The sequence below is a fragment of the Giraffa tippelskirchi genome, chromosome 2 (genome assembly GCF_054371585.1).
Source record: "Giraffa tippelskirchi isolate mGirTip1 chromosome 2, T2T-mGirTip1v1.2.pri, whole genome shotgun sequence".
Classification (NCBI taxonomy): domain Eukaryota; kingdom Metazoa; phylum Chordata; class Mammalia; order Artiodactyla; family Giraffidae; genus Giraffa; species Giraffa tippelskirchi.
Window position 1 is genome coordinate 56,053,920 of NC_137276.1, and position 17,896 is coordinate 56,071,815.

The 17,896-nt window shown below is 40.1% G+C and overlaps 1 protein-coding gene and 1 long non-coding RNA gene across 2 annotated transcripts in view; one reads left to right on the plus strand and one right to left on the minus strand.

The window, feature by feature from the left end:
- Positions 1–16,044, plus strand: part of LOC145535199 (uncharacterized) — a 92,092-nt gene extending 76,048 nt beyond the window's left edge. The window contains exon 3 of the long non-coding RNA XR_014075330.1: positions 15,397–16,044. This is a non-coding gene — a long non-coding RNA (uncharacterized LOC145535199). The remainder of the gene's footprint in view (positions 1–15,396) is intronic.
- The window catches only part of NRG3 (neuregulin 3), a 1,196,705-nt gene that overhangs the window by 1,093,706 nt on the left and 85,103 nt on the right, over positions 1–17,896 (minus strand). The window lies entirely within an intron of this gene.

Consider the following 17,896-nt stretch of genomic DNA (forward strand, 5'->3'; position numbering starts at 1 on the left):
AGGTGGCTCAGTGGTAAAGAATGTGCCTGCCAATGCAGGAGACGCAGGTTCGATCCCTGGGTCACAAAGATCCCCTGGAGGAGGAAATGGCAACCCACTCTGGTATTCTTGCTGAAAAATCCCATGGACAGAGGACCCTGGTGGCTACAATCTGTGGGGTCACAAAGAGTTGGTCACAACTGAGCAACTGAACACACACACAAGCATGGTAATCTTTCTGCAATACGTAAGTATATCAAATCAACAGGAGTGAATTTACAGAATGTGATATGTTAATGACATCTCAGTAAAGGTGGTGAGGGGAGGAAGTATATCCATAACTACAATTTATAGATGAAGAAACCAATGCTCAAAATCTTAAATAACTTAGTTGAAATCACAATTAATATGTGGCAAATTTTATTACAATTAAAAATTTTAAAATAATTAAAAATTCCAATCCAGCTTTGTCTGATTCAGACCCTCTGCATTTTTTCCAGTAAAGATTCTCAATCTTTCGCATTCATCAGAATCACACAGCAACTTGTTAAAACACATATTATTTGGGTCCCACTCCAAGAGGTTTTAATTTAGCAGGTTTGGAGGGCAGTCTTGAGCGTGTACTTCAAGTAAACCTCTAGGTAAGAATACAGAGATTTCCCTCTGTGGAGCCTTATTCCTGACCAGGCTGTCTCTCCTTATCTGACAATGACCTCCTCTGAGTAGCAACCTGGAGAAAATATAAAACTATAAAACAAGTTTTGCTTTTGCTCTCTGAGAAGACAGTACTTCTTGTGAAATAGGTTCGTACAAAACAATCTCCTTGTGTGTCAGTAAGACCAAAAATTATCAACTAACACTAGTATACCTAATTCATACAACATCTCCTGAATTGTGTCCAATTTCATCACGGACCTTACAAAGAACAGCTGCCCAAAACTGACACAGTTAAATCTGTTTCCCTTCTGATTTTTCCCCCTACATCCTGCTAATGGCAAAACGCCACTGCAGAGGATGTGAAAAGTGATGTGTCAATATTGTTATTAGAAGTTGACACCGCATGGCTTAAGAATACAAAAATAAAGCAAATTGAGATATGAGTATGAAGTGAAAAGTAGTCTTCATCCATCCATTCACTCATTCACTTAATCAGCAAGTAGTCAGTGCTAAAGCCCAGCGACCATGTCTTTGGAAGCAAAGAGATAAAGCCTACTCAGAAGCTGTCCCTCAGCTATATGCAAAAGAATGAAATTAGAACACTACCTAATGCCATGCTTTTGAACTGTGGGGTTGGAGAAGCCTCTTGAGAGTTCCTTGGACTGCAAGGAGATCCAACCAGTCCATCCTAAAGGAGATCAGTCCTGAATATTCATTGGAAGGACTGATGTTGAAGCTGAAACTCCAATACTTTGGCCACCTGATGCGAAGAGCTGACTCACTGGAAAAGACCCTAATGCTGGGAAGGATTGGGGGCAGGAGGAGAAGGGGACGACAGAGGATGAGATGGCTGGATGGCATCACCAACTCGATGGGCATAGGCTTGGGTAGACTCTGGGAGTTGGTGATGGACAGGGAGGCCTGGCATGCTGCGATTCATGGGGTCGCAAAGAGTTGGACACAACTGAGTGACTGAATTGAACTAACGCCATAACACAAAGATAAACTTAAAATGGATTAAAGACCTAAAGGCCAGAAACTATTAAACTCTTAGAGGAAAACACAGACAGAACACTTGATGACATAAATCAAAGCAAGATCTTCTACGACACACCTCCTAGAATAATGGAAATAAAAACAAAAATAAACAAGTGGGACCTAATTAAACTTAAAAGCTTTTGCACAGCAAAGGAAACTACAAATGAGGTGAAAAGACAACCCTCAGAATGGGAGAAAGTAATAACAAAGGAAACAACTGACAAAGGATTAATTTCCAAAATATATAAGCAGCTCATACAACTCAATACCAGAAAAGCAAACAACCCAGTCAAAAAGTGGGAAAGGGACCTGAAGAGACATTTCTCCAAAGACATGTAGATGGCCAACAAACATGAAAAGATGCTCAACATCACTCATTATTAGAGAAATGAAAATCAAAACTACAGTGAGATACCACCTCACACCGGTCAGAATGGCCATCATCAAAAAGTCTACAAACAATAAATGCTGGAGAGGGTGTGGAGAAAAGGGAACACTCCTGCATTGCTAGTGGGAATGTAAACTGATATAGCCACTATGGAAGACGGTATGGAGACTCCTTAAAAAAACTAGGACTAAAACCACCATATGACCCAATAATTCCACTCCTAGGCATATACCCTGAGGAAATCAAAACTGAAAAAGACACATGTACCCCAATGTTCACTGCAACACTACTGACAATAGCTAGAACATGGAAGCAACCTAGATGGCCATCGACAGATGAATGGATAAAGGAGCCGAGATACATATATACAATGGAATACTACTCAGCCACAAAAAGGAACATATTTGAGTCAGTTTTAAGGAGGTGGATGAACCTAGAGCCTATTATACAAGTGAATTAAGTCAGAAAGAGAGATATAAATATTGTACACCCACGTATATATACGGAATCTAAAGAGATGGCACTGATGAATTTATTTTCAAGGCAGCAATGGAGAAACAGGCATAGAGAACAGACTATGGACATGGGAGGAGGAGTGGAGGGAGAAGGGGAGATGTATGGAAACAGTAACATAGAAATTTACAACACCATATGTAAAATAGATGCAAATGGGAATTTGCTGTGTGCCTCAGGGAACTCAAACAGGGGCTCTGTGACAGGCTGAAGGCTGTGGTAGGGAGGGAGATAAGAGGGAGGTCCAGGAGGGAGGGAACAAAAAAAAAAGGAAGCTGTCCTTGTCCTCAAAGTGTTTACATTGTAATAGAGAGCCTGGGATGCCCAGTCACAGCTACTGGAAATCATTGAGCTGTATCTGCAGAACTAGAGTATCAAATTTTTGTATTTACTGTATGAAATATACAGGGAAGTGAAAATAAACTTTATTCTCTTCTTAGAGGATAAAGTCATACTTGGCAGTTCTTCATTATTCATGATGTGTATTAAAACTATGCATGTTAATTCACATATGGATAATTTGCCACCACGTTTCCAAACTCAAGTCATGCCTCCTTCGGTACAGCATTCTGCCGACTTCCCTGGTGACCCAATGTCTATGACTCTGTGCCCCCAATGCAGGGGGCCCAAGTTCAATCCCTGGTCAGGGAACTAGATCCTATATGCTACAACTAGGAGTTCTCATGCTAAACTGCAACTAAAGATCCCATGTGTGCTGCAACTAAGATCCATTGAAGTTAAATAAATAAATATTTAATACAGCAATCCGAACAGAGAGTATAAGGAGCTGAAATTCTAGTTCATTAAGGAGGACAGTAGTGTTGGTTTAGAAGGAGCAGGTAAGCCAAAGCTGAGCTCCTGCGAGCCCCACTAGCATTACCAGAAAACCCAAGACTGAATTTTGGATACTGAGTTTTGGTCGTGAAAAGCAGAAGGATCCGAAAGAGAAAAACGTTAGAGATAACTGTTGATTAGGAGTCCTTAGAGAGAGGTTCTTCTCTAATGCCAGAAATTAGCACCACTACCTTGAGACAGAAAGTGTTGTACTCCATCAAGTCTGAAATCAGGTGATGGAGGGTGCTCTTGTGGGTTACCTTTCCTGCCCTGCTTTGCTCAAGCGAAGAAGAGATCCAGCAACTACGGCAAAGGAAGTCCTGGGCTGCAAACGGGGTATGGAGTGAACATTACACATCTCTATATCCTCAACACCTAGCATAATGTTTGATACCAAAAAGTCATTTCTTCTAATCATCTAAACATTTTGTAGAGTTCACTGCACTGAATGACATACACTACTAGTTTCACTGGTGCTACTGCCCTGCTGGATGACTCAAGTAAATAATTACTCAATTATTTAATTTCCTAAGTATCAGTTTTCACTTCCAAAAATGAGCATTATGATGACAAGCATTTCATGTGACTCTTTTGAGGAGCAAATCACAGAATGCAAACAAACATGGTAAATTATAATGTGCCATATAGACGTGAGGGTTGAAGGGTAAAAAATGTTGCTTTTAAGTTACTTCCTAAAAAGGCTAGATATGAACACTTTTATTGGCTAAAAAAATATCTTGAGAATTTGTTCAAGTTATAATCATCAATGCAGTTACATAAGTTAAGTCTTAAATAAGAACACCCACACTTCTTCCTGCTCATCCAACCCTAGAACTTAATGAAACTATTCTCATTTTGAATTAAAATACATCATAGCAAGAAAAAGTTTGCATGAAAAACTCAGAGAGGGATCGTGGATTGAAGATATGCTCCAACCATATCATGAAACAAAGAAATTAGAGTAATTAATAGAGGGTAATCTGGGCACAAGATAATGCAGAGACATGAATATAATCAGCCAGTTAATCTAGAAACAAATCCTTACATATATACTAATACAATGTATGTAACTGAGAATTCTAAATCAATAAGAAAAGAAAGCAGTACTCAATACGTGATGTGAAAGTGTCAGTCGCTCTGTCATATCTGACTCTTTATGATCCCATGGACTGTAGCCTGCCAGACTCCTCTGTCCATGGGATTCTCCAGGCAAGTATATTGGAGAGGGTTGCCATTCCCTTCTCCAGGGGATCTTTCAGACCCAAGGATCCAATCCCGGTCTCCTGCATTGCAGGCAGATTCTTTACTATCACTACATAGTGACATGGAAATGAGCTATTGATTCAGGAAAAAATTAATAAAGTTACAAATATATGTTGCATATACACATGCCCACAAACAAATAAATATGAGCTCTACACAACTTAAGTCATAAAAAGTAAAATCAGGAAATTACCATAATTGATTAATGGGAACTATTTATAATATTGGATTGGGAAGGTCTTTCCAAGCAAGACTCAACCTAGAAGGCATAATTGAAAAGACTGAGAAGAAATCATGTGAAGACAAACCAAACAACGTGAACAAACAAAAACTCTTCTGTAAATCAAAAAAGTAATCACTGAAGTTAAATGAAAAGTGGAAGCCTTTGACCCAGCAAATACCATTCCAAGAATTTTTGTGAAGAAAATTTCATGTATGAACACACATATAAATGTGTGCAATACTGTTAACTGAAATAGGATGATTTCAGATAGGATATATTTGGTTATAAGTAACAGAAAACATGACTCAAATTGGTTCAAAAAATGAGGAAATACATGATATCACGTACTGATAAGTCTCAGGGGGAGGTCTGTTTCATGGCTGGTTGCATCAGTAGCACAGTGATAACACAAGGCAGTTAGGTTTCTCCATTTCCCTCCTCTGACATCAACAATACTTGCTTCACTCAAAGGTTGGGTCCCCCTGTGGTGATCAGATGGCTTCCAGAAATGACTGAGGAATATTCTTCCTTATCTATGTTGCATGGAAAAGAAAGTAACTGGACTCTGCATCCCAGAATCGCTGAGCAGAATTGTCCTTGTTTCTTTTTGGCCCCAAGTGGCTTTCCTTTGCCCACTCCTACAAAACCCATGGAGAAAGGATGGGAACACTTTCATTTCAAGTCCACTGCAGAAGCTTACATGATATCAGGTTCCCTGGAGGCCCATGACCACACAGGGGAGTGGTGAACAACAGATTAAAATGGGACTTCGATGGGCTTGTGGACACGAGGGTGGCTGGGGGAGGAAGGAGAGGGTAGGAGGAATTGAGAAAGTCACATTGACATATATACACTACCTTGTATAAAACAGCTTGTGGGAAGCTGCTGTATAGCACAGGGAGCTTAACTCAGTGCTCTGTGATGACCTAGCAGGGTGGGATGGGAGTGAGTGGGAGAGAGGCTCAAGAGAGAGGAGATATGTGTATGCATATAGCTGATCCATACTGTTGTACAGCAGAAACTAAAACAACATTGTAAAGTGCCTCCAATTTTTAAAAAACAAACAATAAAATAAAATAAAATAAAATGGGACTTCTTAGAAAGGACAAAAGGGGGAAGAGAATGCAGGATAGACAATACCTATTAACACTACAATTGCAAAACGCCCATCAGCAGGGTAATATCTAAAGTATAGGTCATCTATTTTACAGAATGTAAAAATCTGCCAAAAATTTGGGGGGGACCTAAATGAAATAGGACAGAAAAAAAGTTTTAAAAAGTTAAATAAAATATAATCAGTATTATTTCTCTGATGACTATAAAAGTCAGCAATAAAAATATGTATACATATAGTGTGCAGGTACATAAAGGGGGACTTAAGTGAAAATATTAAACAAGTGTTTATGAACCATTATTTTCAGTGTTTATTAACTATTACTTATCAGACCCCTAAGGACCCTCTTTAGATACAAACTTTCCTAATCACCCCCCAATAAAATCCCACTGTGAAATTTTAATACCTCAGATATATTGTATATCTGTTTGCATACTTTATGTATATCTATACTTTATACATAAAATGAGAAGAAAATTTTCACTCCTCCCAAAAATGAATCTTTGCCCCATTGTGGGCAATATCACCTCCTTTAGATAGTCACTGAGTAAATTACTGAACAGTTCCAACTCTGCCTGGAACAGGAAACAAAAGAGGTGAAAAGAGAATGTCATGTTTGCCAGTATTTTTCAGTATTACAAGGAAATGCACATGTTTTATTCATAATTTTTTAATTAGAAAACAAAATAACAATGGCTTATAAACATGTTTTTTTCCTGAATTGGCCACTCTGCAAAAAATTCTATTTGCTTCCTGGAAATCTAAATAAGCAAAGATTTGTCATATACACATCTCCCTCTCCCCCAAACTGTGAACTCATGATCCTCCCAGAAATTAATAAAGGTAGAACTTGCACAGCACCATCAAAATAGAATGTGGTCATTGTAACATAGCATTTAGAGATGGTGCAATGGTCTAAATATTTGCCAGGGCTGTAGAAGCTCCTGCTTGAGTATCTGTCAGAGTATCTAAGAAATCCTCAGTTATAACAGTATAAACGGCTCGACTACTCCAATCCAGAAAGACTACCCTATGAGATTTATGCCAAATATGTTCCAAATTATTTAGGAGTGTTAAGGTTCACAGTATTTCCCCCAAAACTTTCATAAGAACAAAACAAAGAAAGGAAAAAACACATATTTATTTGCAAGGCCATCAAGGGTTCAGCAGGTCACATACAAATTGTATTTACTCATCACAACTACTCCATGAAACAGATATTTTCATCCCCATTTGATGATTGTGGGAACTAAGGCACAAAGAAGTTGAGTGATTCACTGAGTAATGCTAACTTAATTATGAAGGACCCTAATTCCCAACATTTCTTTCCTATTACTAGACTACTGGATATAATGTCCCCCCATCTATTTATTCTACAAGGATTTGCAGAGTACTCGTTACATGCCAGGAACCACAACGGTGCGGGGGACAAAGTAACAAAAAGACAGATGACGTCCCTGTCATTATGAACCTTACTTTCTGGCAAAGTGAAAGAGAAAGTGAAGTCACTCAGTCGTGTCCAACTCTTTGTGACCCCGTGGACTGTAGCCTACCAGGCTAGTGATAAGTACAATAAAGCAAAAAAAAAAAAACAACAGTAATAGATAAGTAATATAATAGTATAGAAAGTGCCACTGTGCACGGGCAGAGGTGGGAGAATGTATTATTTTAAATTCAAGCACGGTCTTGAAAGATGTAAGGGAGGGAAGAGTCCTTCAGACAGAAAGAGTCACATGTATAAAGGCTGTGAAGAGGAAATAATGTTGTATGAGACACAGAAATACCAGCTGCTACAATGAATAAACCCAAAAACTTCAGTAACTTAACACAGTAGGTTTCATTCAGTCAGATGCAGGGGTTCCTGGTTGGTAGACAGCTTTCTTCCATTTGGTGATTCAGGGACCCAGGCTCCTTCCACCCTGCAATTTTGCCATTGCCTGGGGCTATCGAGTGCTTTGTATCTGGAGAATGGAGGCAGCACACTTGTTTCCTAATAAGACTATCCAAGAAGTACCATGTCATTGGTAAAAATTAATCTCATTGAATGTAAAGCAATTTGGACATCATAGACCCAGGGGCAATTCCAGACTTACTGAAGGTCAGGCATGTATTCTGCTATTAGCTATCTCTCGCTCAGAAATGGATGTTTTAAGTGTCAGCTACAAATTGGTGCTTGCCAAGAGCATTTGCCAGGGACTGAACAAAAACAAGGGCATTTGCCATCTGCCTCTGTGGAGATTGAACCCTGTGCTGCTGCAGCTGCTGACCTTCAACACCCCCTGAGGGGAATTCGAGGTGGAGAATGGGGCACTCTGTGCTCCAGGGAAACTGGTGGAACGGGTCTTTAGATGGTTAGATATTTTCAGGAACTGATTTCATGATCCAAGACTTGCATCTCTTCATATCTAGAAAATCCCTAAATCCCTTCTTAGTGACATCAGCTCCTCCTGACTAGCAGAAAACTGTTTGTAAAGTAAACACTTGACTGCTCTGAACTCCCTCTTCACCAAAATCTTATATATTGACTTTCCCCCACTGCCTCTTTGGAACAGTCTCTCAGAGTTATCTGAGGTGCTGTCTCCCGGGCTGCAGTGCTCATTTGGCCCCAAATAAAACTTAGCTCATAACTCTCACGTCGTGCATCTTTTAAGTTGACCTGAGGAAGAGTTATAGGTTAGTGTGGCTTGAGCATCGTAAGTATGGAGAAGAGTGTTAGGAGAGAATTCAGGGGAAAGGATCGGCACGAGGTAACGAAGGGCCTTACGGGGAATGGGAAAGCCTTGGGTAGTATGCTAAATGTGACAGGAAGACATTTGAGGTTTTGAGCAAGAGACATGATCTCATTCATGTTTCTAAAAGATCAATCTGGCTTCTAACTGGAGAATATAATCTATAGCAGGGAAAGAGAAACTAGTTACAAAATGTATTCAGTAGATAAGGCAATAGATCATGGTTGTGAGGACAGGAAGAGGTCAACATACAGGCAATATTTTGAAAGTAGACTTGTAAAATGTACTGATGTGAGTGGTGAGTGAAAAAGAGGGATCTGGATGGACAGTGTATTTTTAGCAATGATCTAGTTACTATGGTTGTAGAGGGGAGCAAAATTTACCAACCAAAAATATCTCTTTGGCAAGTGGATTAATTTGAGCTGAAAACAATCAAGGCTCAAAAGACTCAAGAAGAAACCTTGACCTTCCCCCATCTGCCTAAAATAATTTACATAGAGGACCTGTTCCCAGAACAGAGCTATCACCAGGGACATTTGCAAAGCATATGTGCTAAGTATAATGAAAGAAACTCAGCAGAGCCCAGATATCAGAGTCCTTTCCATGACTCATTGTCTCCACATGGTCCACCAAACATTAATACCAAATACTTGCTTTTCAATTTACGTGTGAATTGCCATCCGCTCCTTTGAAGCCCCCAAAACCACAACCCAACATCCTCTTTTCCCTTTAGCTGAAGATGACATTTAAGGTGAGAGTTTCAGCCATTTTGACAAGTTACTCAGTTTTTCTGGATCTCTCCCTTGCATACATGTTATTAAACTCTTCTTTGATTTTCTCCAGTTAATCTGTCTCATGTCAATTTAATTCTTAGACTATCCAGGAGAACCAAGATGGGCAGGAGAAAATTTCTTCCTCCCTGAGAATTATACAAAAATCATCCAAAGTTGAGCAGTATTCTCTGCCCCAGAGCATCCAAGCCCTCAGTTACATATCTCAAAAGCTGGGGGCAGGAAGAAACTGAAGTCTTGTTCATTCACAGCTATGGCAGCTAATTCTGGCTTGAGTGGGGGACCTCAGTGCTTCTCCATACCCACCACTCCATACTGTGTGGACTAGCTTCAGCTTCTTTGCATCATGGTGCATGGCTTAGCCCAGAGCAAGCATTCCCAAAGAGAGAGAGCCAGATGGAAGCCGTTTTACCATTTGCCATCAAGCATCATGTGCACTGTACTCCATTTGTGAAGACAGTCACAAGTCCCCACCAAGTTTCAAGGAAAGAGAATACAGACCCCACCTCTCATTGGAGGAGAGCAAAATTCACATTATAAGAAAGGCATGCAGAATGTGGTCATTGTGGTCACTTAGAAATACAATCCAGCACATCTAAGCTACAGGATAAAGAGAAGTCATTAATTATAATGGGGAAAACTGGGTGATGATCAAATTTTGGAGGGCAAATGACTACAAATTCTACCCTGGATATATGAAGCTTAATAGCTAATAGGCTATTTAACTGGAGATACTGATGAGCAGTTATATGAATTAATCTGGTGTTTGCTGTAGAAGTGAGAGCCAGAGAAACATATTTTGATATTATCAGCATGAAGAATATATTAAAATCATGAGTCTCTTGAGATAGCCCACAGGAGAGTTTAGCTAGAAAGGAGGAAGAGAACTTAGTACTGAGCTCAAAAGAACTTAACTCTCTAAAAGTATCAACTTTCACTTTGTGATTTTGATGTTTCGACCTATTCTTTAGTTGGGCTTCCCAGGTGGCACTAAGGGTAAAGGACCCGCCTACCAATGCAAGAGAGGTTAGAGATGTGGGTTTGATCCCTGGGTCAGGAAGATCCCCTGGAGAAGGGCATGGCAACCCACTTCAGTATTCTTGCCTGGGAAATCCCATGGACAGAGAAGCCTGGTAGGCTATAATCCATGGGTTTGCACAGAGTTGGACACGAATGATGTGACTTAGCATGTATTCTTTAGTTATTAATATTAATACAAAGCAGGTATTTAAATATATTTAAAGAACGTGATACTTGCAATGAAACATAGCTAAAATGATTTTTAAACCTATTTTGACAATAGGTCAAGATCCATAGAATTTATTATGAATTCTTACACCCTAATCAGTTCTCATCAGACTCATTCACAAAACAGTGAAACTCAGGAATTAAAAAATGGCACTGTTGTTTCTGTAGAAATGATGAAATGATCCATAAGTCATCCTCCCCAGAGAAACATCAGTTATTCCTGCTTGATAGCCTTCAAACTGGGACACTGGCTATTTCTGTCTCTACAGCAACCTCCAGCCTTCAGATTTGAACTGGGACACTGGCTCTGCTGATTTTAGACTTGCCAGTCTTCATAGTTATGTGAGCCAATTTCTTATAATACATCAAGTTCCAGATAGATGGATGAATGGATGGATGGATGGCTAGACAGATACATAGACAGATAGATAATCATATTGGTTCTATTTCTCTGAGAATCCTAATATAGATTTTCAGCTACACTTTTTCATGAGCACAACCCACACTAGTTCAGAAATCTGAATACTTATAAAAATAACATGTGAAATTAGATAACGCCAATCAATACCAAGCAAAAACCTGGGTGAAAGTTATGCACTTTAAGGAGCTATTACTGGTTTTAGCACAGTAGTGGAAGCAGTGATACTGCTGGGCAAAGTGATATATACATGCTTGCTTTTCAAAATGGTCTTTCCCCCTTTCCTGGATGTTGGCATGTGTGCTGATTTTTAACAACCTATCTTGAACAAATGCCTACAATGTTTACACCTTTTTGGGAATGCCCTTATTCACACTCCTCCTTCTGTGAATGCAGATCTTTTTATTTTTTATTCTCAGTGTTCAAAATGATTGCTTTAGCAGTAGATTAATTTGGAGTGGATCCCAAGACACAGCAGGAAATTGTGGGGTTCAAAAGGAAAAAACGAAAGAAAGTGCTTAAGCTTAGCTTGTTTTCTTGTGATTTCTTCTTTATTCCAATAGACTCTGGGGAATTTGTTTGGCAAATGGGTGTGTTAATCTAACGGCTGAATCACTTGAGGGTGATTTTTACAAGTACCCATTGTATGCATATAATCAAAGGAAGAAAACACTTAAATTCCATAAGATAAAAAGAAATAGGACATTAACCATAGAGTATAAATTTTCCTAAGTATCAGGCCTGCCAGTATTCAAAAGGCTTGAGATAATAAACAAAAAGAAAATGTCTGTCACCCATACCATAGGAAAACAGTCAGACATTAGCAGCAAATAATTCCCATGCATAACTGGGCTGTTTCCTAAATTAACACTGCTTCTACAACTTCAGCTCTTCCAAGCCCCCTCATTCCACACTGAATATTTATCCAAAATGTTCCATGCTATATCTTTTTAAAAATGTATTTAAAGGGATAGGAATGTACTGACTCATCTATATTTGCTTAATTATTTTTAAAGATGTGAAAGAGAAAGGAAATACACTGATTTAGGATTTCATAACGTTTTAGTTGATCTGAAAACACATCAAAGAATTACCCAATTTCAAGTCTAACTCAATATATCTGACTTTCCAGATATTCAGATTAAAAAGTTGAAAAGGACTTTATAGTTCTACCAAAAATGTTAAGGTCTTAATGAGTCAGGCTCTTCCTGCTTAGACAACATAAGCCATCAACAAAGACAGAAAGAAAAACATTCTGCTTTCACTTTATAAAAATCAAAGAAATTTAAAATTTGAGACCATTAAGAGAACAGAAAACTCTGGAAATATGTTTTATTCTCAGAGTCTGACAACCGCTAGAGGAGAATGAAACTCTGCCATTTTATATTTGTTACAAACTGTGTCATAATATCAGAAAGGCAATGACTCACATTCTGGGAAGCTGGGCGATGAACTCTATGGCACTGACTATTTAAATGTTCTATAACTTGATGCTTTATCAACCCCCTATTTTCTCGGGTTACAAACTAACACAGAAAAAGAGACAAACTTGGTGATTCATAAAATGTATCAGAATGGACAGAAAGGTACAGATCAAAGACTTTTCTGACCCCTAGATATTGCTGAGTAGACAGCAATTACAGGAGAGACAGAACTCTGTTCAGAATCAGTTTCTGAGGTTGGAGCCAAGAGCCATTAAAAATACTGGAGGAGGACCGAGAGGCCAATGGAAACCACCTCTGAGAGGCACATCCCAGGCATATCCCTCTCCCTACGTTTCCTGTCAAAAGGAAGGGGATGGGATGCCAAGATACAGACTCATAAAGTTTGGAAGCATCTTCAAGAACAGAGAAACCAACCCCTAGTTCCGTTGTGGACATCTATTTAGCAACAGACTTGCAGACTGTCCACACCACTCCTAGATTTAAAAGGTAGCACTGAAGAGAAGTTGCCTGGCAGTGCAGCTGGGAAGAGAAAAGAAAAGAAATGTGAGTTCATAAATCTCATACAACAGTCCCTAAATCAAGGCTGTGAGGAGCAGATGTGAAACTGCAGGTGACCAACTTGCTGAGGATTTTGCCCAGGGGCTAAAGAAGCAAGCCAATCAGTAAAACACTAGCCTGGCCACCCTGGCCACCAGTCAGAAGTTACAGCCAAGTGTCCACTGACATCAGCTAAACCTTTCAGGATTGAAGCCCTCATCAGTGGGACTAACTGAGGTACTGACTTCTGAGGCTGCATTCACATGTAGATAGATTATCAGTGATCGGAAACACACCTCAAATGAGCAGTCACAGAAAGAGAAGCTTGCTTTTTTCTACTGCTTCCTGACTCTATTCAGAGAATTTAAAAAGGGTTGGGGAGGGGGTCCCTTCCTTCCCAATCTCTAGGTGTCACTCTGTGTCTTGGTGCCTATGTTTTCCTTCCTCCCTCCCTCTCTCTCTCACACACACATACACACACACACACACACTATACCAAGTGATATCATCACAAATTTAGCCCACTGAGGGAAAGGGAAGGAAGGAAGACCTCAACTATGCGTTTATGTCTGAAGAGCCAAGATTAAAGCATACTGGCGTGACTCTTCTTAAATAATCAAATGTAGTTTAAAAGTTATAAAATCTGAGATGCCTCAAAAGGATCTCACTGCTCAGTTTCATGGAGGTGAGGTGTCAGCCACAGAAGGAAAAAGATCCATGTCATGCTTGCAAATACAAAACTTAAAGGGAAATCTCATTTACAATGGAGTCAGGAAGTCCTGAAGGGGGCGCTCTCTCACTCTACCACTCCTTACTACTAACCCCAAGCAGGAAGAGACGTAGGTTGCACTTCCAAGAGGAAGGTTACTATTTTACCACACCAGCAGGAGAAAGGAAGATTTTCTCATTGCCAGGAACAGTCCCAGCCAACGATGAATAACACCACCATGAACTCTTAGTTTCCTCCAACGGGGTCTTTTTCAAAGCAGCCCTTCCCAACTTCCTCCATTTTCTCTGTAAAGGAATGTTCCTCTGCTTTCTTTACCAGAATTACCTATGGCTCTGCCATAGCTTGCATGTCTCAAATTGCAGCTCCTCTGCTATTCCCAAATAAATTCATTTTTCTGGGAAAATTGCTGACTTTTATTTTAAAGGCCGATATATCCCCAATGGACTTCTCTGGTGTCTAATACATAAAGAATCTGCCTACAATGCAGGAGACCTGGATTCAATCTCTGGGTTGAGAAGATCCTCTGGAGAAGGGAATTGTTACCTGCTCTAGTATTCTTACTTGGAAAATCCCATGGACAGAGGAACCTGGTGGGCTAATTGCTCCTTGGAAGGAAAGCTATGACAAACCTAGACAGTGAATTAAAAAGCAAGGACATCATTTTGCCGACAAAGGTCCATATAATCAAAGCTATGGTTTTTCCAGTAGTCATGTATAGATGTGAGAGGTGGACCATAAAGAAGGCTGAGTGCCAGAGAATTGATGTTTTTGAACTGTGGTGCTGGAGAAGACTCTTGAGAGTCCCTTGGATTGTAAGGAGATCAAACCAGTCACTCCTAAAGGAAATCAACCCTGAATATTCATTGGAAGTACTGATACTCAAGCTCTAATACTTTTGTCACCTGATGCAAAGAGACAACTCATTGGAAAAGACTCCGATGCTAGGAAAGATTGAAGGCAAAAGGAGAAGGGGACGACAGAGGGTGAGACACTTACATAGCATCAGTGACTCAATGGACATGAATGAGAGCCAACTCTGGGAAACAGTGAAGGACAGGGAAGCCTGGAGTGCTTCAGTCCATGGGGTTGCAAAGAGTCGGACGTGACTTAGGGACTGAACAACAACAACACACCCTCAACAGGTTGGGGCTCCTCGATGAGCACTTTACCACTGAATAAAATAATTCACTTGCTATAACAGCAGAAACTGACACATTGTAAAGCAACTGTACTCCAATTTTTTTTTATAAAAAGTAATCAAATAATTCAAATGTATCAATATCTATCATAGGAGCAGTTGATTTCTCCAGGTGTCTGTGGGGGTGCAGGATGCACTGGGGGTGAAAAGTCCCTGTGTGTGAACAAGCACAACAGCAGGAGTTTCCAGGATATGAAACGCTAATTATGAAGATTATTTTTAAACTCTCAATAAGCAGAAGATATTTCATTTCTGACACACATCTAATTTGTTTCTATTTTTATGGTTCAGGTCTGGCGGAAGGAAGATGACTGCAAACCAAGAACTATTTTACAGGGAGAAAAGAGGACAGACAACAGCCGCTGAACGGTTGAAGCTTCTCTGTTCTGCCTGAGAAAACCATTCTGAAAAAGGAGAAGGAAATTCCCCTGGCCCTTCCTAATCAATGCTAATTTGAATGGTGGCACACATCTCCTACTTATAAAGATGAAAAATGGTGACTTACAGGAAAAGTTCAATAGCCACATACTGGCTGAATATGAATCAGTCATAGATCAGCTGATATTCTGACCTTCTAAAACCTTCCAATGATCAATCTGAGATACTAATTGTTTAGAGGCACATCCTAATTAGAAGAAGCAAGCACATAAACACAAACTAAGCATTTTTTAATTCAATTTTTTTCCTCAAGGGCAAGAATGTGGTAGTTAAAAATTCAAACACAACAGTTATTAGTTTATGGTTAAATTCACTAATAATGTATGTTTGAATAAAAGCACATATGAACCAGAGACATGTTAGCAAGAGATGAATACTGATTTTTGATCTGAATCACACTTTCTATGAAGACAGCAAAGAAGCAGATTCAATAATGGCCTCTTGTCATTTTATTCACAAGGAACATGCCACTGAATAAAACAAAATTCTTTTTAGATAAAACAGAAATGTTGAGCAACTGATGATATCCATAAATACACACCATCAAGAGAAAGGCGGCAGTTACTTTCCTGCAGAACATGCTTTTCCTGGTTTGATGCACTCTGACCAGTTAGTGTATCAGCGGGGGCATCATTTGGATGAAGTGAATTTCTAACACTTGAAGCAGAAGCAAGAACATAGGCCTCAGTGCAAATAAATCCTCACTCTTCCACTTAGGGCTTCCCTGGTGGCTCAGACAGCAAAAGAATCTGCCTGCAGTTCAGGAGACTTGCCTTCATCCCTGGGTCAGGAAGATCCCCTGGAGAAAGGAATAGCAACCTCCTCCAGTATTCTTGCCTGGGGAATCCCATGGACAGAGGAGCCTGGCAGGCTACAGTCCATGGGGTGTGCAGAGAGTTGGATACAACTGAGCAACTAACACTTTCACTTCCTCTTAACCTTGTTTGGCCTTCAGTGATTTTCTTGGCCTCTCTGAGCCTGATTTTTCTCACCTGTAAAGAAGCATACCTTGCAGAGTGTCTGGCACACAGTAAGTAGGTGCTCCAACATGATGGCACCTCCCAGGTGTTACTAGTGGTAAAGAACCCACCTGTCAGTGCAGGAGACACAAGAGACATGGGTTCAGTCACTGGGTTGAGAAGATCCCCTGGAGGAGGGCATGACAATCCACTCCAATATTCTTGCCTGGAAAATTCCATGGACGGAGGCGCCTGGTGGGCTACAGTCCATAGGGTCACAAAGAGTCGGACACGACTGAAGTGACTCATCATGCAAGCACAGCCCCTTAATCCAAGCTTTGTATAATGGAGACCAACTTTTACAACCGACACTCAGAAGGGTAGATACGAATGTAGTCTTGACAAACATGGGAGGATAAAACTAGAAAAGTCCAATCTCACTGAATAAAAGGGTAGGACCCAACCAGACAAGAATATTTGGAATATTAATCATCTGAACGGTTCCCATAAGCTTCTAAGAGAATTTGGCATAAAAGAATCTCTTTGCAAACCATGTATGTCCAAACAGCTGAGCCTGGGACAGGGCTTCTACTTAATTTCTGAGTCCCCTGGGAAATTAGAGGAGTAGTGATATAGCCTTCAAGGTTGCCCTGCCTGGATTTGCTCGAGTTTGATTTGAATCAGAAAAATCTTCTGACTAAATTGGGTGCAATTAATGCTGAGCTCACAGGAAATGTGGTATCAAGATTTTCTGCTGTAATGCTTTCAATTCTCATAGAGATTTTTTTTCACATGAGGACCAAAGGCGTTAATGTTTCTAAATATCTCCACAAATGAAACAGAATATTAATTCATCGTGCTGGCACCCTAGGGACACAGGTAACTGGCATTAAATAAGTACTCATTTCTCTAGGCCTGAATGTAAGGATTCTAACATCCTCTTAACACGTATTTTTCACATACTGCCTCCTGCTAAATCTTAAGCACTAAATGCATAAAATTATGTCATACAATAATTAACAGGTACTCATTAGCCAGATATAACTTCCCTTCTGAGCCAGTCCTAAACCCTGGGACATATCACACACACAGCATCAGCATGCCACCATGACAATCTGACCATAATGAAAACCCCAGAGAAGGCTGAAAAGAAGGCACTTAAGAGCAGAACTGATAGTCCAGAAACAAGGCAACAGTGGCCATGCCCTGAGGCAGGGCTTCAGATTTATACCATTGTAGATTATAAAGACTAAAAGGGCCTCTGCTGCTGCTGTTAAGTTACTTCAGTCGTGTCCGACTCTGTGTGACCCCATAGACGGCAGCCCACCAGGCTCCCCCACCCCTGGGATTCTCCAGGCAAGAACACTGGAGTGGGTTGCCATTTCCTTCTCCAA